Below are 22,080 nucleotides of genomic sequence, written 5' to 3' on the forward strand. Positions count from 1 at the left end.
CTTAGGAAGTGTACTAGTCCAATTAATGAAGATCATGAATTCGATGAAGCTGTGGACGTTGCGAGTTTCATCAACTCAACAGAAAAAGCTTCACTACATAACAAAGATGACTTTTCGTGGAACAGAAATAGCTGTATTGACGACATCAACAGACTTACAGAAAATCGTTTAAGGCAGAAATACGAAGAACACATAGACAGTCTAAAGAGAGAAATTCGTGAACTAGATGTGAAGTAGCCTACAATTGTGAGATAGACTACCTCAAGCAAGTGAACGTTCTTGGTTTAGTTGCGTTGCGAAAACTAGTTTGACTTTTTTTACCCTTGAAATTTATTTGTTCCTCTAGTTTGTCGGAACTGAGACCACAAAGGAGTACTGCCGTAAGTTTAACAAGTTATTCGACATGCTGAACTCGTGAAATCCGAAACAAACGAACGATAAAGCTCCACTGAATATTTCAAACCTACCAGAAAAAGAATTATTAGGATTCCAAAGATTTCTTACGTCATTGAAACTCACTATGGGTACACTTTTAGTACTAGTAGGCGAAAGGCATTTGCAGTTGGCTTTACAGCCACAATCACATCTACTATAGCACTTGCATGGTAAGTGTTAACTTAATCCAACTCCTTAGATTGTCTATGCACAAGACTAACTCAGCAAGATCCTAACGAGCATTTATTTAGTATTATTAGATTGATGGGTGGGTTAAAAAATAATCCCACTGCAATCAAAGTGAAGTATATTATGAGAAAGCTTCTCGTCATAAAAAGTGGAGGGTAGTGACAACTTCTTTATCATCCAACTGTTCACTTGTTCCTTCAACCACATTGGAGAACCAAAATTGTCAAATGGAGCAAAATCCTATTGAGGAAGAGATTGAGATTGAAATGGAGATGTTCTGTAACGAGAAAGAGTTCAATGCTTCAAATATTGATAATGCGTTTTCAAACCAAAGTCTTGCATACATTGCTAAGTATTGTGTTGTGAAAATGGAATGTCACTTTGACTGCAACATGTGCAGAAAAGCATTATATGACTCCACTGAATACTCTTTAGATAAAGATGCAGCAAATATTTAAAAAATAATATAGAACAGATTGATGTGTATTCCTTCGAAGTCTGTGTACAAAATTGTACTTGCATGTGAGTCTGTCTTCCAAATGATGTTGTCACAAGTTAAAATCTTCTCCATGTGAGGTAATTACCATGTCAACCCAGAAAGTACTAACAACTATTATTTAATGTTATTACCATTTTTCCTAGGCTTCATTGCCAGCACATTCAGAAAAATGTCAATTCAATAACCTGGTCAAATCTGTCGCTTTGAGGTTTCTTAAAGTAAGATGTTTATCGTATATCAAAGTATTCAACCAAAAGGTATCGCAAGAAACTAAGCTGATATTATACAACAACCTGTAAACCAAAGTGTGTTAAAAACTCTTATTTCAATATCGAACTTACACCGTGTTTACATTCTAGTTTTAAGTTGGGGAAACTAGATGACAGAAATTTTTCTGCTCATGATGAAGGGAGGGCATTGGTTTCTAGATACCCATGTACCTTACAACATATACAAGTTTTATGTGAAATAAAAATAAACTTTTTGTAACGTTAGCTCTAATTAAGTATGAAAATACCAGTTTGACTGAAATCCACCAGTCAGAACAGTGATCCCATCGTTTTATAATAATAGCCCCTTTCATATATGAAGGCGCCGGTAGACTTTGCGCTCAAAGGCTATTCTCTAAAGTCTAGCTGGTAGACTGTTAATCAATTCCTAAACGTAAAATGAGAATTTTGTGTGGCTTCTTGGATGCTTTCTGACCGAGAAGCCAAAATAGGATGACAAAGAAGCCACCACTCATGATTACACTAGTCAAGAAGCCAGTGCCAGGAAGCCAGTGGCTACTTGGATGTCTAACAGTGGCTTCTTGGGAAAGTGTTTTTTTTTACCATCTACCCATGTGATTGCACTTGACATTTCAAAGCTTTTGAGTGCCAATGAAATTACGTCACGTGCTAGAGAAACAATAGATACGAATGAAATTACGTCAGTTAAAAAAAAACATTATCTAGTACTATAAAAATATATCTATTTTTATCCACAGAAGTATTTTGGAATTCTTGTGTACTGAATAAATTGATTTTCATGACAGTGGATATGGACCGTTTCAAAGTCACCAATCCTAGGTGGCTAAATATTTCCAAGATTAGAAAATTTAATTTAATTTATTTGAAACACTTTGTTTAATACAACAGATATTACAACAACTGATTGAATAAATATTATTTTATTTGATCCAATGTCAACTAAAAAACTTGAATACAGAAAGAAAAGCTACTGTATGTTATCTTTGACTTGTTGGCGAGCTTCAACAACATTTTTGTTTGTAAAGGTCTTCCATGCACCGCCACGTGTGCGTCCGGGATATAGTCCACCAACGAAAACTCTTGAGAAACCATTGAAATAAAGATCTCTCAACCATTTTGCTTTGAAATTTCCAACATCTCCAACATGAATACATTTCAGCTCTTTCATGTCTGTCAATATCTCGGTTACTGATTTACAAATGGAAGAAACTGTTACGGACTTCTGGGCTGTTTTTGGTCTCATACATGACGAAAAAAATGTCTTTCTGTGGTATTCCAAACTGGCTTTCATAAAAAAGAAAATGTTCCTAGGGAAGAATCAACCAAATTATCTTTATCTATCTCTTAATTATCCTCTAATTTCTTTTTAACGTACGCAATTGTTTTAGAATTACCAAATTGCTGGTCTAAACAGTGAAGGTTGCCATGGTAGGTCCAGCAATCGTTACACAGTCAAAGTTTATCCTCATTGTTGCACGTATTTGAGGACGCAAATGGCTAATGGGTTCAAAACAATTCTTTATTAGGTTTGCTGTTGGTAAATTTTGAAAAACTACAATCCATATCTGAACTACGACGCCAACCCACTAGCGTGTGACGCAAAAATGTCAACTATCCACTGCACATGTGTAGAACGATTTGTAAAACCACTAGTTTGAAATTGAAGATGAAGCATTATCAACCATAAGTTTGTTTAATTATTAAAATTTTATGATCACCACCAAGTTCTAACGAAAGAGTACTGAATGCAAAGATTATATATATAAATTTTTCCACCACTTGACTTTTAGGCATCAACAGGAAAATCAAATTGACGGGCAAAGAGGTTAGTGGTGGTAAAATAAACTTAATCGCGAATGCATCACCATCACCTAAACTCAATGTCTTAACTTTGCAGGAATTACATTGCTTTCCCGTTTACAAAACCCTCAAATAGTCTACCTATAATTCAATAACTGTTAAAGAGTTCAATCTACCATGCATTCAAATCATTTACCTTCTCCTTCGTGACATGTTTGAAAACACTGGCCCACTGGTAAGTTTTGCATCGGAGTTTGTAGAAATAAGGATTTCGAATTTTTAGTTGCAGCACCAGAATTCATAGCGCCTGGCAATTCTTTTAGACGTGTCAATTTCAAATAAGCCTCAGTTACAAAAAAACTACATTAATACATGAATTCAACATTAACCTTTTTGATATACCGTATGCAGCCGACATCAATTTTTGTTTGAAGTTGGGAGAATTAAACATTCCTGCGTAAATTTTCTGCGTTCATTTGCATTGTTTTATCAAACTTTGCCATTGTGGAACGAAAACTGTTAAGGAGGAGCAATATGGAGATTGTAAAAGTGACCAAACTGTTGCTATGAGAGAAACACAAATGAAATACGATATCTAATCAACAAAACGAATTACTGCCGTGAGAGCAGTTTAGTTTAGTAGAAGATCTTCTACAATGCGAGCAATTTAAAATGGCAGAATTTAATAGGAAAATGATAATTAACGGATTTTGGCAGCAAGTGTCGAGAAGTGTTAGACTCGGGTCGAACGAATGGAAAGAAAAAAAGATGGTATGACGGGAAAAGGAAAATTAGTGTGAAACATATCCACATGTTGTTATTTCGAAAAGATTAGAAATTTGAATTTACTAATTTTGACTGTAATTCTTAAATGTAAAAATGCAAGAAGCTTGGCTACCATTATATACCAGGTTTGTAATGAAAAACAATTTTGCCAAACTTTCCTTCAATTATTTATTATTCGTTTAGATTGTTATCTGCAACAATTTCAAAGATGCGATTCGTAGCTTTGAGGCTGCAGGAACTGTTGTGCAACTGAGAATCTCAAATCTCAAGTGAGTTTTTTGAATTTGATTTTATCTTGGAAATGCGTAATTATAATTTTTTTTGACTTCTCAGGAATCCTGAAACTTCGATGGAGACGAGGCCTGAGAATAGGCAAATGTTCTACACGGTTGAATGTGAAGTTGAGGAGCTGGAAACACTCCTACAAATTTATCGTAACAAAATCGTCGAAACCGTTGAACTTGAAAACGACGTATTGAACAACGGGCGCATGAATCACGTGAAAATAAGCTGGATGTCCCTGGTCCGTGAAGATAGACCATTCACGTAGCTCTAAACGGAGCTGTTGATATGGAAATGAAAATATCGATTCTCTACTTCATCTGAAAGCGTTTCGCCATTTTGGCAAAATTTCCTTTTCCCATGCAACCTTGCGCTTTTCCAAGGCAGCACTTTGTACTTTTCAGTTGGTACAACAAGGACGTAATTTCATTTTCAAATGTCTCATTTGCATAAATGTAAATCAGCCGGAAAGCTAGAAAAGTAAATAAATGTGTGTATACCTTTTTTTTCTTTTTTAAGAGGGAGATTCATGAAATAATGCCAAGCGGATATAGCTGCCACCTATCAGTCATTCGGTACACCTCATCAAAGAAATTTGGGGCTCAAATTCAAAATCCAATCTTGACTCGATGCAATTACTTCTGTTTACAACACTGTGGGAAAAAAATAGACAAATTAATAAACCACAAACAAATGTCTGTCAATTAAAATGTGTTATAGACAAACGAACAGAATATATTCTACATTTCTGCTATAAGTTTGAGAAAGTTGTGTTACGAAGAATAATATCTCAACCATTGCAGTTGTAGCAACACACTGCCAAACTCCTAGCAATCCACAGTATCATTTTCCACTATCAGTTGTCTTAACAAGAAATTGGTAATTAGTCGACAAAGTTCAGCTGTTCCTACTCTTGGCCCTAGGCAAATTGTGTGTAAAACATGATTTGAAAACATACTCAAGAGTCTGAAAGGTTTACAACCAAGTTTACAACACTATGTTCACATTCTCTTACAAATTACCTCCTTTGGATCAGCAGGAGTTTCTCCAATGTTCTAGCATTCACCATGCTGGCAGCAAGTTATTCCCAGACCTGGCCTCTGGCCATGTGCTTGACAAACGTAAAACCGTTTTGAGAAGACACTGATACTAAAAATTAAAGAAATACGAAAGTTTTAGTTATAAAAAAAACGTGGACCAATTCACATTAGAGTTCAGAGAGAAGGCAGTAGTAAAGAGAAAGCATTTTAGAATAAAAAATGAATTGGATAAATTTCACACACAAGTTCAACTTTAGTTTAGTAACTTTAGTGGTAACTTTAGTAACTTTTGGTAACATTTTTACGCCATTTTGACAATGGCTTTACTAGAACGCCTTAAATAAGGAAAAGAGTTTTGAAGTTTTGAAGAAATGGAGTTATTTTTTGAAAGGTTGTGCGATGATAACTTCTTCCCTTTGAAAGTGAAAGATTCCAAAACTATTCTAAGTTACAACAAGACACTCAAGGAGCCCTTGGACTTAAAATGGAGGTACAAACATGTTGACATCACTTGCTCTCACTTCGGTGAACACAAGTCCCGTTCGGAGGGACATCGTCCCAATCAAAAGGTGTACGCGAACGAATACCCCTTCCGAGTTCGTGTCGTTTTTAAACCAGCAGCCGAAAAGTTTATAGTTATGAAATGTGAAACACGACATGGCCCCCTTCCACCCAAAGTCCCACATCCGATTTCGGCAGAACATTATTATTATTCTATATTAATATTCACTATCGCCGCAATGCGTATGTTATGGTTAATTATATTATCAATCGAATTAATCGGTTAACTATATGTATGTCTAACAGTAAGCTGAAAGGTGCAGCCAGGCTTTTTGCCTTATCTACCCTTTCTGTAGGTGCAAACCCAACCGCCGTACACATGGATCTGCAAAAGAACTACGGGATTGTCATGAAAGCGAAGGATCTGCAAAATATAAAACAATCTATGACAGGTAGAAAAACTTTCTGGGTTCGAACTAGGGGGCTACTCTCTATGAGTCGGGCGTCTTAGCTAGTTGGCTACCAGAGTACACTAGCGGGTTTCTCGACTATATTTACATACATTTATGTCTCTATTCAGGCCTAGCCGCCAACGATTGGGCAGCTACGTGTGACGTTTTAGTGAATTCGACCAACAATCCCGAAAATCTGGTCAACGTAATCTTCGATGAACAAGGCGACGTCACATGCATCTTCGTGCAGTTAGCTGCGCAAAGAATATTGTTTCAACAATATGGCGAATATATTCAAATTGACGCCACTCACGGTGCTACTGACGTACCGATGCCCTTGTATACTCTGATCGTGACAAACAATTTCGATGTTTGTCAACCAGTAGCTTTCTTTTTCGTTAGAGAAGAAACTACCGAAAACATCTCTATCGGCCTAAAGCAGTTTGCCGAAGTATGCGCGTTAACTTTTAATTTTTAACTTCTCATTGACTTATTATTTAATCTAATATATGAACTTTGTTGTTTAGAACAATGACGTTTCGGTAACACATGTTGTTTTGACGGACAAAGACTGCGGAGAAATTGCTTCCATCAAAGAAGCTTTTCCAACGCAACCCATCTACTTTGTCACTGTCGGTGCAATAGCTGAAATACCATTCGAAAACCGACAGTCTGTCGGTGCAATAGATTTTTCGCACTTCAACACAAGTACACAACTGGACTGTAACAAGCAGACGATTAGAAAAATTGAGGCTGTACATTGCGCGGTTAAATCACCCGCAGCATTGTCAACTTTAAATTAATAATCGATGGCGAAAAATCGTAAAATTGTCAAAACAACATAACAACTTTAAATATTAAATTAGCCCTTAAATCACACATTACGAAAATCAAATGTAATTGACGTTGTGTGTTTCGTAACGATGCACAATGGGGGGATTTTAATGTAGTAGGTCAGTTATCACTCCTAGCGCTTTCCCATTTATTCGAAAATCGAACTTTTTACAGCTTCACCACCGTATTTACGCGTAAATAAGCATTTTAAAGCCAAAATTCAAAATTTCACATTAATGAGCATTATTACTAATCACATTTAGGACATTGTCTCCTATTTTTAAGAATCTAATTACTGCACGTTAGCGCCTAAGATGCGGCAAATTTAAACGAAGCACTGCTATAAACGGACTAGTGATAAGTAGTATCATTGTATTCCGTTTGTTTCTTTTTATCAATCGCATCAGTATTGGTCAGTTCATGACCCGAACAACTTGTAGAGGAATTATGTACAAGGTAATTCTGCATTCTAGTTGGGAAAGAAATATTTCCTAACGAATGATGATGTTCGGATCACGATTTCATAACTATCTGAAATGATGCCAGAATCTTAACAAGTGTTTTCAATGAAAAATTAACGTAGTATTATGAATCGACATTCAGACAACATTAGCAGCAAGAAAGGCTAGAAGATAAATACGACATGATTTCACATTGCGCAAAAGATTATGATTAACAAAGTTCATTCAACGAAATTCGATTTGTTTTGATTACTTTCACTGTAAAAGGATAAATGCGCCGGCAGTAAGAATGTGACCAATATTCCGAAATATTTTAGGTTAGTAATATTCTGAAATATTTTAGGTGTAATACAGCTCGATTAATCGATTAATGTTCGGTGGCAACCAATAACAATTAACGCTTAGGCCTACAACCTAAATTATTTTAATAATATTCAAATTGTTTCAACATTTGTTTCCGCTGTCACGGATATAACCTGAATCAATCCACCGGCGAAACCAGTGAATTTTAAATTATACGACAGACAGTATGTAAATTACTCTACACAAGATTGCAAGTTTACAAGAGCTCGTATTTTGATAATGAATATTACCGTTCAAGTTATTTATTGTCATTTCCAAAATATTAAATTAACGAATTACGTAGAGGCAACACTAGAATATCGTTGGTTAGCCATAGGAATTTTTTCATCGTGCAGTGCAGATGAGACAATAATAAGTTGCTGTTTAGAAAGGATATCAATAACTCGTCATACGTTTAAGACATCAATTGCAGGACAAAATGTTCAAATCTGCTCTTGAATGAAAAATCCAGGTGTCTGTGGATACCAGATCTTAAGATTTAATCATCGCAAGAATCAACTAATTGATTGATGCTCTTGAAAACGAGACAAGACAATTATTTAAACTGGTTCAGTTGACCAGAACATCAATATAATCTCTTTTAAACTACGACTGATGAATATACAATAAATTGTCGGATGTTGACTGAAAAGTTTCCAAAGTGTTCGTAAACATCAATTGATGGGAGAATTCTCTGGATATCATTGAGCTGATATACGTGATTCATGCGCACAAGTCTAGTTCCCGCAAATATCAGCCAGTAAAACAACCATTAAAACACGAGCTAAACAGATTCTCGATGGCAAACGAGAATGAGGCAAGCGACTTCTGACAAGAGAGGGTGAGAGAGCAAAAACCTGCGACCTACTCTCGGCGGAGCCAAGGGAAAATTTTTTCGCACAACGCCATCTAGCGGTCAAATATAGAACAACATTCAAAAATTCTTTTTTCTTGCTCCAAAACGCGGAAATTTTCTTCGCTAATTCGTCGGTAGGTGGTTTAATCGTAATTTTTAAAGGAAATTGGAAATAAATAGAAATAAATATCGAATGATAAGCTATAGAATTTGGTTTGTCAAAGCAGGGAAAAGAACACTATGGCGCGCCGAAAGTGCCACAAAAAACAAATAAAAAAAAACGCCACCGCCATCTAGCGGTCAAATTAGGAAACTACCCCTAAAATTTTTTTTCCTCACAAGAACACTACTCACAATTCACTCTGCTGGTTATTTCACATTTCCTTGACGTTTCTCGTACAAAATCCTTATATAAATGCAGTGAAATGGTTAAGCAGATTATCCGGGCTGAGTTACAACATCTTGTAGGTTGGTAAACAATGTTGCAAAATCTTTTCATTACGAAAAAGAATCCATAGGGGAGAAAGGGGTCATCTTGGACAAAATTTTTATTTTTCAATTATTTCTTTTTGTATTTACTTTTTATGAAATATCTTTTATATGCATTGTAAAGTATCCTCTTGTCTACCTACCCTATTTTTTATTTATTTTTCCGTTTGAAAATAAAGGAGTTGTAACGGTTTTTACAAAGTCAAATTTTGTACCTTCGCGAAAAAACGTGGGGTCAAACTGGAAAGGCTATGTATGGGATTGGACAGTGCTAGTTAAAGGTACAATGATCAATGACAAAAATTTTATTAAAATATTTTCGAATTCTCCGTCCATTCTTTAGTCATCCACGCTAAAATGGATAAAGTTGTGGAAAAAACTTAAAAGTTATGAGTGTTTCTGTAAAGAAGGGGATAGATTGGACATTTTACGGAAATTTGGGCCCTAAGGCTACTAAGCTCCTCCCACTGCTATAGTTAGCATTGTCCAAATACACCCCTAACACTGCTGTCCAATCTGATCCAACCCTACACTTTTTTGCATTTTGCTTATATCTTTTAATTTACTTCACATTAAAATGTAATTTTTACGGTAAACATAAAAGAATGAATGCCATAGTATTATCTATAATTTGTTTATTAAGGTATCACGTTTTTATGTTATTTTTTTGCTATCGAAATGGAAAACAATTACATCAAACGCCCCTATTATATCTAATTTGGGATAACATCCAAAACAATCACGCGATCTCAATAAAAAGTTTATCCGTGATGTAAAACACTAAATTCTACATAAAAAATAAAAAAATTAAATTTTAGCTTCTGAACTGAGGGAATAATTACATTTGTCCAATATGACCCGTGTCCATCATGACCCCGTTCTCCCCTATATTTGACGTTTTTTAAATGTCAGAAATAGGATATGGCACTGCACAAACTTGTATAATTTGATATCACACTACATACTTTATTCTTTGTTCATTCTTTGTAAAAATTATCGGTCGTCAGGTTGCACCAGATAACGAGCAGTAAAAAACATTATCCATTGTTTTGATAGACTTAATCCGAGCAGTAAAGAGAAATTATTCATCGGTTTTATCCGCTAAAAGATCTTCAAAATCTTTTCCTCCATCAGGATCTTTAATTCCATCCAATTGCGAATCTTTTTCTTTTTCACCTCTAATCCTAGTGTAATTTTTCTTAGCACCTTCTGGGTGAAAAGCATCGTCTTCCCTACTTAACACTTCGTTAACATGTAATTTTTACGATTTTATTTTGAATATATTATACCTTAGATGAGAGGCCACATGCTCTCTACTGTCACACGCAAGAATGGTTTCTCCGCAATCGTAGCATTTCACTGTTTTAATTTCTATGGGCTCCACCGGAAAAAGTAGATCGTGGTGGGGTATAATAAAAATGTCTCCCGTAGCTACGATGGCGCTCTTTAAATTAAATTTGGAATCAATGACACGTAAAGAAATGTGGCTTAATTGTAAAACGGAAAGGTAAGATATAGAAGAAGTAGATTTTCCCCCCCTCCTCCTCCTTTTCGACTACCCTGCTCCTTTCGGCGAGCTCCGGAAGCGTTTCCCAGTAGTTCTCCCCCTTCAGGACCGCCCCTACCGCCAAGTAAGGTATGTGAATTAATCCGTTCAATTTCTGAATGTGCCATAGCTTTTTTTCCTTTTCCAAATGCTTTTTCCTCTTCTTTGGAATGTGCTGGTTGTTTCAATGATGAACGTTTCTCAGTTAGAAATCGAACGTAGTTGATCATTTCGTTCTTGGTCAGTATAACTTCCTCGTTCGCTCTTTGCAAGAGCATCCAACAATCAACAACGTGATATTTATCGGCATAGGAAACTGTAAAAATAATTAATTTAATTATTGTACGAATAAATTATGCGTATAATACGTTTACGTGTTGGAAACTGAGCATCGTTTTTATTTATAGCTGCTTCCAAAGGAAAAACCCCTTTATTGAAATTCTCGTAATAGATTTCCTGGTCTTCATTCTTTGAATTTAGAAGTTCTATCGTTTCTAGAGCTTTTTTCTTAGTTTCAGTTAAAATCCGCCTCATCTTAGTCCGAGTCTTCAAGTTTTCTGAATATGTAAAAGTTTTGTTTAAAGACAAGAAATTCCGGCATACTTGAGAATAAATTACCTGCTTCTTTAGGTATTTTTATGGCAACTGTTTCCAGTTGAACATAATAACCTTCCAGCATCTTAATTTGTCAACAGGAGTATTCCTAGTTCTTCGTTGGTTAATAGTTTCTTTAGCTTTTCTCTCACGCTCATTATAAATCAATGGAAGATAAGAATATTTTATGTTTTTTTTATTGCAACAGTTCATCAAGTTTTACATTGCTTTCTCTTATTTCCTTTCTAGCCTATCTACATAAATGTATCTGTAAATATTAATAATTACATTAAATATTTACTCACCCTCTCCAATTTTTTGCGTAAGAGGAATGGCATTGTCTGAATTTTATTCCAGTTCCAATAGAGAATGGCTAATGTTAGGAAATCGGATCTGTCTAAATAATGTACAGTTACACAAATTAGAAGTTTCATTATATAATTTCGTTTAAGCTATCTTACTAATTTTTGACATATGCTTGAGAACATAGGCATAACGATACAACTTTGAGAATACTTGTTCATGCTCCTCTCCCCCAGTTAATCCAAGTCCTTTTGTCCATCGGGGATTCCAAAGAACCTGTTATATTGTAAACTTCAGACAAAGTTCGTCACATATATATAAAAAAAATAGTACCTGGCAAGGTAATTGGTGTGCCATTTGATCGGTAAAATTCCCTTCATTTCATGTGTTAGCATCATATATTCTGGTAATTGTGGACCAACTTTTTGAATCATCCATTGTGATTATATTGAATTGTGATTTTCCAGTTGTCAACATTGTTATTATCAACTTAACGAATTAAAACTCTTTGCTTCCTTCAACACAGCTCTGTACATGTCTTTTTAAAGAATTGCAATTTTTAGTTCTAGCTACAGAATATCTCTTAGTGTTGCCGGGGACATATTCATGCAATGCTCTTTTCATAATTTGTCAACTGGGAATTCGTATAATTAATCGAGTGAAAAACCACAGGACATTTATAGTAGTCCTAGTATTATATTTTTTTGCTTTACCTGGGTTTATTTCCTAAACTAATGTTATCTTTTATGCAGGAGGGACAAGGCTGCTTTACATTGCACATTTCTCACGACAGCAAATATAGTGATCAAGCACGTCTCCGTTCTACAATAAATATTCATATTACATCATTTTCTATATTGTTATATAGATATTTCCATAGATTAGATTCCTCTGCGTCAACCTTGGAATTTTGAAAATATGTAGCCTACATCTAAATGTACACTCGATTGATTTGATAATTCCTGTCCTTTTTCGTTACACACCACATCGTTCATCTTTTGATTGCTTTAAGAGTTTTAATAGCTTTGGCCAATTCGCTTTTAATATTCACATTCGAGTGGTAATCAAGTTCATTATGAATAAATTTGAAACATTAATTCACTTCACTGCCAGTGAAAACACCTTACACTAAGCAGTAACCCCTACAGTAAATTAACATGTATTGCTTTCAGAAATCAAAGGGAACGAAGGGACGGAACGAAATGAATTAACTAAAAAATACCGCTAGAATGAGCTTCCTAACATGAAAACACAAGCAGCACGAGCATTCGCTAACGTGGTTGCAAGTGTGTTTTTCGTCTTCAGTTTGGCGTTTCCTACTTTTGTTCACTATGGCGGCCTCTTTGAGGGCCCCTGAGCCTATTTTGTTCTCTTCGGGTAATCTTTCCGTCGAGTGGAAGTTGCGGAGACGCCAGTTTGAGTATTATATTCTGGTCACTCGCAAGGATGAGAAGGACGAGGAAATTCTGGTGGGTGTTTTAATAACGCTTCTTGGGGCTGAGGCCCTGAAAATTTTTGACACGTTTGTGTTTGCCACGGCAGACGATGACAAGAAGATAAAGCCAGTGCTGGACAACTTTGGTGACCATTTCGAGCCCCTTAAAAGCGAGGTCTTCGAGAGATTCAAGTTCTTACGTCGTCATCAGCTGCCAGGAGAATCGTTTGACTCCTGGATAGTGTGCCTAAGAGGCATGGCAAAAGGCTGTAACTATGGCACATCAGTTGAGTCAGTGCTACGTGATCAAGTGGTGTTGGGAGTAGCAGACTCGCAAATTCGTGAAAAGCGTGTGGTATCGTCTGGTCAGGTGAAGCTTTACCTGCCCAGCTCACACAGATGAGTTCTGATCTTACTGTTTTCTGACAGGAGGATTCGATAAATCGGCTATTCGACAAGCAAGGCCGAAAAAGGGGTGGTGGAGCTCCGCAGGGGGTCAGCAGTAGTGGTGCGGCCAGCAGATGGTTGATTGTTCGGGGTGTGGACGCCGTCACGCTAAAGAAAGGTGTTTAGCCAATCACATCACTTGTTTTTCGTGTGTAGTAACTGGTCACTATTCTCGGCGCTTCCCCAATACTCAGCCGGGTCGGCAGCAGAATTTTCCTCGAGGGTCAACAACGTCGGAGTCATCTCGTGTTGGTCTGAGGCCTGCTCAAAAAGGTACAAAAATGCAGCTTTATTCGTTGGAAGGGGAGTCGGGCGGTGAAGGAGGAGAGCGGTCAGTCGAAGAATATGTTTTTCACGAGCTCCGACATGAACAACACTCGTCGTTAGAGAAGAATGAGTGGAGTGAGACATTGAAGGTGGACGACGTCAGCGTCAAGTTTAAGCTGGGCTCGGTGGCTTCTCGCAACGTTCTGCCCAGCGAAGTGTTTCATCAGTTGCCAACACGGCGACAACGTTTCCGTCCTGGACCACGTATGCACCGGCATTGGGCAAAACATGGATATTTAACAGTTCTCGGCCTCCACACAGCGAAAGTGGTGATTCGTGGTGTGGTGCACTGGATTTTTTGCGGTGGTTGATGAGCCAGGTCAGTCTTCCATCCTGGGACTTCCGTCTTGCCAGAGACTCAACCTGATCCATGGAAGTTGATCCGCTTCCACCGATGCCAGCCGTTGTTACGGAGTTTTTGGACGTGTTGACGGGACTGGGTAAACTGCCGGTTGAACATCACATACGGTTGGCCACGGGTGATAATGCTGTGGATCCTGTAGATTCGGCAGCTGGAAGACTTCCATTCAGCATTAAGGAGCTAGTGTACACCAAACTGGTTCAAATGGTGACTGACGGTATTATTGTTCCAGTCACAGAGCCTACGGGCTGGATGAGCCTTATGTTGGTGGTGAGCAAGCCGGGTGGTGACGTCAGACTCTTTCTATATCCTGCCAATCTCAATAAAGCAATCCTCCGAAAACATTTTGCGGTCCCAACGGTCAAAGAACTGTTTGCTAAAATTGGCAAGGAGAAGTTCTTTGGTTATCTTGACGCGGCGTCGGGATTTTATCGAATTCCGCTTTCAGAGGAGTCTTCATAATTGTGCACTATGGCGACGCTCAAGGATGCTTTCGTTTTATTCGGATGCCATTTGGGATAAAGTCGGCACCGGAAGTGTATCTACAAACTATTGCGGAGTTGTTTGGTGACCTTTCAGGTGTTGTGATTTACTTTGACGACTTTTTGGTCCCTGGCGAAACCACGGAAGAGCTTCATTTCAATTTACGTCAAGTGCTTGTTTGTTGTCACCAACACAACCTCAAGCTCCAGCTCAAAAAGTGTAATTTTTCTTAAAGGAGGTGCTGTGGCTTGGCCACATCATCGTCGAGGGCGTGGTCAATAAGTTGACCAATCCAAGGTGGATGCAATCGTCAATATGCCGGAGCCTAGTGGCAAAGCTGACTTGGCCCGTCTTCTGGGAATGGCCACGTAATTGGACAAATTTTGTAACAACCTGGCCGGCGTTACTCGTACCCTGCAAGATTTACTGAAAGAGTCATCTGCATGGGTCTGAGAGGAGCCGCAAAGGGCTGCGTTGGCTAAATTGAAAGAAATTATGTCTTCATTGCCCACCTTGCGCAGGTTTGACTTTGAAGTTCCAGTGGTGTTGTCGGTGGACGCTTTACCAACAGGAATTGGTGTGGCCCTCCTTCAAGACGGCCAGCCTGTGGCTTATTCGTCAACGTTGCTTACCCCGACTCAACAACGCTAGTGCTAAATCGATAAGGAGCTACTGGCAGTAAAGTTCGGTCTGCTACGGTTCCGGCAATATGTGTATGGTCGGCAGGCGATGGTGGAGTCTGATCAAAAGCCGTTGGTTGGGCTTTTGGATAAGCCAGTGGCTGATTGTTCTCCTCGGATCCAACGTATGCGACTCCAGCTCCAACGTTTTGATTTCAGGTTGGTCTACAAACCTGGGAAGAAGCTATTTATTGCATATACTCTGAGTAGAGCTCATCTGCCAGCCCTGTTTGCTGATAAATTCACGGAGGCATGCCAGGAGCAAGTACATACAGTCCTGGATCACATTATTCCTCTGCGTGATACTCGGTCCCGCTATGCTAAGGCCACTGCGGACGATCCGGCGCTGCAGTTGGTGAAAGAGTTGCTCCTGTCTTGCTGGCCCGAGAAAAAGAGTCATTGTCCCATCCCTGCTCGTCCGTTCTGGAATGTCCGTCATTCGCTTACTGAAGTGGACGGTCTGATTCTATTTGGAAAACTTGAGTGTCCTTGCCAAGGAAAGCAAAAGAAGGCATTCACTTCGACCATTTTAATAAAGTGAAGAGTGTGAGACGGGCCAAATCGTCTGTTTTCTGGCCTGGCTGTGATGACCACATCCGCAAAATGGTGGCCAGTTGTGCTACCTGCCAGAAAAACCACCACAAAAATTCGGCCTTTCCCTTATTTCCAGTTCGTCTTCCAATTTCATCCGTTTCAGATGGTCTCCGCGGATATCTTCCAGTTTGCTGGGGTTCATTATTTGCTTCTAGTTGACGAATACAGCACGTGGCCGTGTGTGGCAAAGTTGAAGTACATCACGGCGGCTTCTACCATTGAGGCCCTCGATGGTTTTTTCCCCGACTTTGGGACCCCGGAAGTGCTTCTCTCCGATACTGGAAGACAGTTTGATTGTGTCGAGCTGAATCGTTTTAGTGACAACCGCCAGGTTCAACATGTGACGTCTAGTCCGGAGTTTCCACAGTCAAATGGTCTCGCAGAAAAACACATCCAAACTGTGAAAATGACGACGTTGAAAATGTTGTAGGACGGAAAAACGCTGTGGGAGGTGTTGGCCACGATTCGGTCCACTCCAGTGTCGGATCAGTTGCCGTCTCCGTCCGTTGCAGGGCCGTCATCTTCGGGGCTCGTTGCCGTTCTTGCCGGCGGCTCTCAATCCGAGGCTGGTCCCGTCGACGTTTTTCCAGCAGCAGTTACAGCGTCGGCAGGCTGAAGCATCTTCTCATCAAACGCGCAGAGTCGATGTGCACTCTTCGGCTTTGGTGGTCAGGGCTCGTATTGGTTCCAGGTGGTTGCCCAATGTAGTAGAAGCTGTTTGTGTGGAACCTCACTCGTATATGGTTCGCCTCGTCGACGGTAGACGTTTTCGTCACACCAGGTGGGCCATCAATTTGGAATATTTGTCGTCGTCGCTGTCAGCACCAAGTCCAGGTCTGCAATTTTCCTTTTTGTCGGTGGGTGTTCTTCCAAATCGGAACGATTTGCCTGTTGGTCCAACTCATTCCGGGCCGGTCCAGCTTCTTCCAGCACCACCGCCCGCTACTCCGGTTCCTCCTTTGTCAGACGTTGCAGCCCCTTCGCAAGTCACGGCTGATTCGCTGATTCGGCCGGCTACTCCAGTTTGTCCCTCTTCCCGTCGTGACCCGGTGTGCTTGGTGCCTTACTGGCAAGCAGCGTCCAGCCGGCTCCCTTGTTTACTCGTTCTGGCAATATTCGCGTCCGGTAGCTCCGTAGTTTTTTAATTTTGGTTGCCTTTGTCTTATTTCGTCTTGGTCTGTGGTTCATGTCGATGTGACGTGAGTCTCCTTGAAGTTACCTCTTGGCCCCACCCCTAAAGGGATACGAGTGAGGGAGGATGGTCAATACAAGCAGTCTAGACTAGACACTTAAGACTACAACAAAAGGGATAAACAAAATCCAACCAATAATAAAGAGAATTATTGAGATATGGAACTCGAGAAAGCAAAATGAAAAGATTAATTTTAACCTTAAACGAAATTGTTTAGCGGCTCCAGCCTGAGAGTGGGACGACCGGACTCGGATTGGTTTTGTATTTATAACGAGCTACACTGGTTCAGTAAGAACTGTTTCAGGAATTTCCGGTACCACAATGGTGTTTTCAACTGGATCAGACTGACCAACACTTCTATTTCCATCACTAACGTAAGAGTTGGTTTTATCAGTACCACCGTCACTTTCACTATCGGATTCTAGAAGTGATGCACTGGGGAAAAATACGTCACATTCTTCTTCAAATGTTTCATGAAATGCAGATCTAACACTATTAGCTTCTGTCTGTGGTTTTTGTGATGACTCAGTTGAAGATGAAATGTCATCAAGCTCTTGATACTGTCTTTTGCGGGCGATTGGCTTTTTATAAGGCTGAACAATTCGCCCAGGGCCAGTGGGATCTGTTGGCATGAAACGCTTTGCCACTTCTCGATGCCATTCACCCCTCTGTAAATCAACAGTTTTTCTCGACGGCGCCCAACGTATATTTGTCCAAGATGGTGACGAGAGCTTGATGGTCAAAAACGAGACGGAAATGAAGGAGGCCCAGCAGATACAAACCGCATTTTCTCATCGCCCATTCTAAAGCCACCAATTCTAACTCAGCTATGGCGTATCTAGACTCGGTGTCGGTGCACCAGCGGGAGTTGGGGTCCACAAGCTTCCATGTCGATCCGTGTCACTGGAGCAGAGCATAACCCATCCCATGCTTGCGAGAGGCATCCACTTGGAGGGACGTTTTCAGATCCGGATCGAAGTTAGCCAGGATAGGGCGCTGTCAGTGCGGCTTTGACTGCCGTGAACGCGATTTCATGGTCTTCGGTCCAGTTGAATGCGTTGCAGGTAGGGGAGACCGGGGCTAGTTGGCCCAGGGGTAGGTCGCTCTTTTCTGATTTATTTAATGAAAATTGAAATTGAGCTAATTTCAGGACAGCCATATTGTGTAGTTTGATAATTAGAATGTTTTAACTTAAGTACTGTATGCCTGCTGTAAAAAATATAGATTTTATGGGGGGAAAACGAATTTTTGACTAACTTCTAAATTTTTTTTTCGCTATTAATTTTTCTCCCACGTTTTGGGTAATTAACTAGTATATATGATATTTTGCAGGCAGAAAGTTTATTGTCTGGGCTAAAATTTTTGCATTTTGGTTTTTTATTTAAAGGTACATAACTATTTCATTTTTAAATATCAAGCCGAATATCAACCATGGGATAAGTCGGTCATTTATTTTTGGGGCAAGTTGCCTAATTTACTTAGCATTGTCTGCTAGCTAGGGCAAGTTGACCCATTATTTTCGTCAGCTTTTACTTTTCTCTTGACGGCAGACTTGCCCCTGGTAGCGGTGGCGATTTTCCCTAAAAGCAAAGTGATAAACCACTCAATACTACTATATATTTCAAACTTTTACGTATTTTTTTACGCTACATTTTAGCCAAGATAATCAGCTTTAATTAAAAAAAAAATAACTATTCTAGTGAAAATTACGCAATGCAGGCCCGGGTGTGTAAAAAAATGGCCATCTAACCCCGGTCTCCCCTACTCAATAGAGGACGCAAAGGGTCCTTAGCTGCGGCCACCTCCTTGGAAAATCCAGCCATTTGCTCAACGAGCCCCATGAACGAGTGGAGCTCGTTGATGTTCGTTGGATGCATGAAGTCCGAAATAGCCCGCAATTTATCAGGATCTACAGCTACACCGCCCTGCTGGATTTGGAAACCCACCCATTGAACTTGTGGCTGGGCAAACTGAAATTTCTTGATGTTAAAGGTGATGCTTGCGTTTCGGGCCACCAATAGGACGGAACAGACGGCCATCACATGTGCTGGAAAGGAGGAGTTGAAGCGAAGGAGGTTGTCCACGACGCGAATACAAACATTCTGAAATTGGCATCAATTTCAAAAGTGCATACAGCAAAATTCGGAAACTGTTTAATTGATGTTGCGTAATCGTCCTAATTTTCAAGTTCATCGTGCAACTTTGGGCAATAAGCAACGGAAACATAAATATTTTTTTTATTTTTACCAAAATGTGCTTTTTACCGCAGCTCCCTGAAGTGACAGTGTTGTTACACACTCACCAGGTGACAGGAATTGTCGTCAGGCTGGAATTCAAGACAACGACAGGGAGCTGCGGTAAAACGCAATTTTATGACGAATTAAAAAAAAATAACCTGCAAAATTTGAAGAAAGAAGAAAGTAGTCTGCTGCTCTGTTTCCAGATTTGAAAAAATACTTGTTTTTGTTGCTATTTAAAAATTCAATTTTGCTAAAACTATAAACAATTAAGTCTTAATTCATGCATAAGTTTGTTTATTAAGAATAGACATGCACCTATTAGTAACAAGAGAAAAAAACATTTTTATGTTTTTTTTTGTTAACTTAAACTTAACGAAAAAAAATTTAACATTTTCTCGACTACCGAAAACTTTGGGACGTATAAGTTTGATTAATACATGTGATTATGGCATAAGTTTTGCATAACTTTATTCTCCTGCCCTACTTACGCCAGAGAGCCTAAACTTATGCCTTAAAGTTATCAGAAAACAAAAATATCGCTCTTAGAAAAGTGCCGAAACCTCAGTTTCACACTCACCAATACAATTATAGTACTTAGACTTAACATTATACGATGAGAGGTGTAATGTATTTTCCCAACTATTGATCTTTTCCTACCACATCGCTTTCCCTTTTCCGCAACTATGCGATTTTTTCCAATCTAGGAAAACACAGGCCAGGTAACGTTGTTTTGTGTGTCAATTCTGGTTGTCACGGTTGGTATTTCTTTGTTGCTAACTGAGGATTTTTTTTAGACATAAAACTGCTGTATGTCACCCCGGAACGGCTTGTCAATGCATTGGAGGACAACACTGGCGTCAATAAAATGAGAAAAATGTTGGTGTCGCTGCACAAGAGGAATTTATTGGCACGGTTTGTGGTTGACGAAGCTCACTGCGTTCCTCAATGGGGACACGAATTTCGGTAGTATTTTCCTGTTGGTTGATTTGCGTGGAATTAATTAGGTCTTTTTATTGGTTTGCATCTAAAATAGAGCCCATTACCTCAAGTTGGGTCTTTTGAGGACGCTATTTCCTACAGTATGCATAGTTTCTTTGACTGCCACCGCGACTTTGGCTACAAGAGAGGAGATTAAATCTCTGCTCAAGCTACATGAGCCGTGCGAGTAAGTTGTACTTTTTTTCATGGTGAGCAATTTTTTTTAGAGATTTACCAACGTTTTGATTAGAAAAAGAATTTCCTCCGTTGCTTAGACGGAACTTTTTTTTGTGGCATGAATCGAGGGCTTGTAATGCCTATTCGGCAACGAGTGATAGTTGCGATTGTGATTTACTTCTTTTTTGTTGGATTTCATTGATAGTTTTTAAAGTAGTGCTTCAACCCATGTCAACTTGAAATTGTTTGGCAAGTGCCATTTCCCCGCATGTCGTTCTTGGTTTTTTTGCCGGTACTGCATTTGGTTATACTTGCGGTACCGCATGTTTGCCATTGGTATTCTTTTCTCCGGGTTTTACTTGTAAGTGTTCTTTGGTTCTTTGTTGGCAGTGTTCGTAGTTTAAGTTTTTTCCGTACGTTATTCGTTTTCAATAACTGGTTTTTGGGTGTGCCACCGAGTTGTTGCCCCTGTAAGCGTGGCAATTTAAAGTTTACAGTCGTCCGCAAGACTACTAAGGACGGTGCAATAGCAGATATCGCCAGACGTTTAAAAAAAGAATTTGCCCAGCAATCTGGTATTGTTTACTGTTTTTCCAAGAGCGATTGTGAGCTGCTCACAAAGAGACTTGGTAATTAGGGCATCTTTGCCGAGCACTATCATTCCGAATTGACGTATGCAGAAAAACTCAGAGCGTACTCCAACTGGATGTCTGGAGTAACTTTGGTTTGTATCGCAATCGTTGGTTGTTGAAACAGCGTCGTCAGTGTCTTAATGTTTTTTTTTTCCAGGTCATGTGCGCTACTTTATCTTTTGGTATGGGCATCGACAAGAAAGGTATGATGTAGTTGTGTTGAAATGTTGTGGCTCTTGATCGTTGACGTTTCTGTTGCGTTTCATTGGTCACAGACGTCCGATTCGTGATGCATCTAACGATGCCAAAGTCGATTGAAGGATATTATCAAGAGTGCGGTCGGGCTGGACGTGACGGCAATGTGTCCCATTGCATCTTGTACTACAGATATTACGATAGTTATCACATTCGAAACATGGTTGAAAGTATGAATCGTTAATTGGCAATGTTTTATCAATGTTCTAATTTACAAATTATGGTTGTCTTAACGGTTGTTTAGAAGGTGAACGTAATGAAATTGGAACATGTTCTGAAACTGAAAGTTTGAAAGAAATGATGATGTATTGCTAAAAGACGTCGTCTTGCGGAATGTATTTAATATTGCAATATTTTGGAGAGAGTTTCCATGAATATGCTTGCGATCGAAGAGCTGTGTGTGACAATTGCCGCCGAAGCGTAAGTTGTTTTTTTTTCCGTTTTCGTCTGAACACTTATGATGCTGAATGCGTGGGTTTTTTCCAATTTTTTTTTTGTAGCACCGTGTGGTTCACGATGACGTTACCACTATTTGTCGGGCTGTAGTTGATTAACTAGGCAAACAGATTATGCAGTTGAAAGGAGTCATCATCAGTTTGCTTGTAGACGTTTTGAGAGG

At 39.3% G+C, this 22,080-nt stretch overlaps 1 pseudogene; it reads left to right on the top strand.

Annotated features, from left to right (window-relative positions):
* Positions 1 to 19,430: 19,430 nt before the first annotated feature.
* Positions 19,431 to 21,734, top strand: LOC124341954 (annotated as a pseudogene).
* The last annotated feature ends 346 nt before the right edge of the window (positions 21,735 to 22,080 follow it).

Source organism: Daphnia pulicaria, chromosome 1 (genome assembly GCF_021234035.1).
Source record: "Daphnia pulicaria isolate SC F1-1A chromosome 1, SC_F0-13Bv2, whole genome shotgun sequence".
NCBI lineage: Eukaryota > Metazoa > Arthropoda > Branchiopoda > Diplostraca > Daphniidae > Daphnia > Daphnia pulicaria.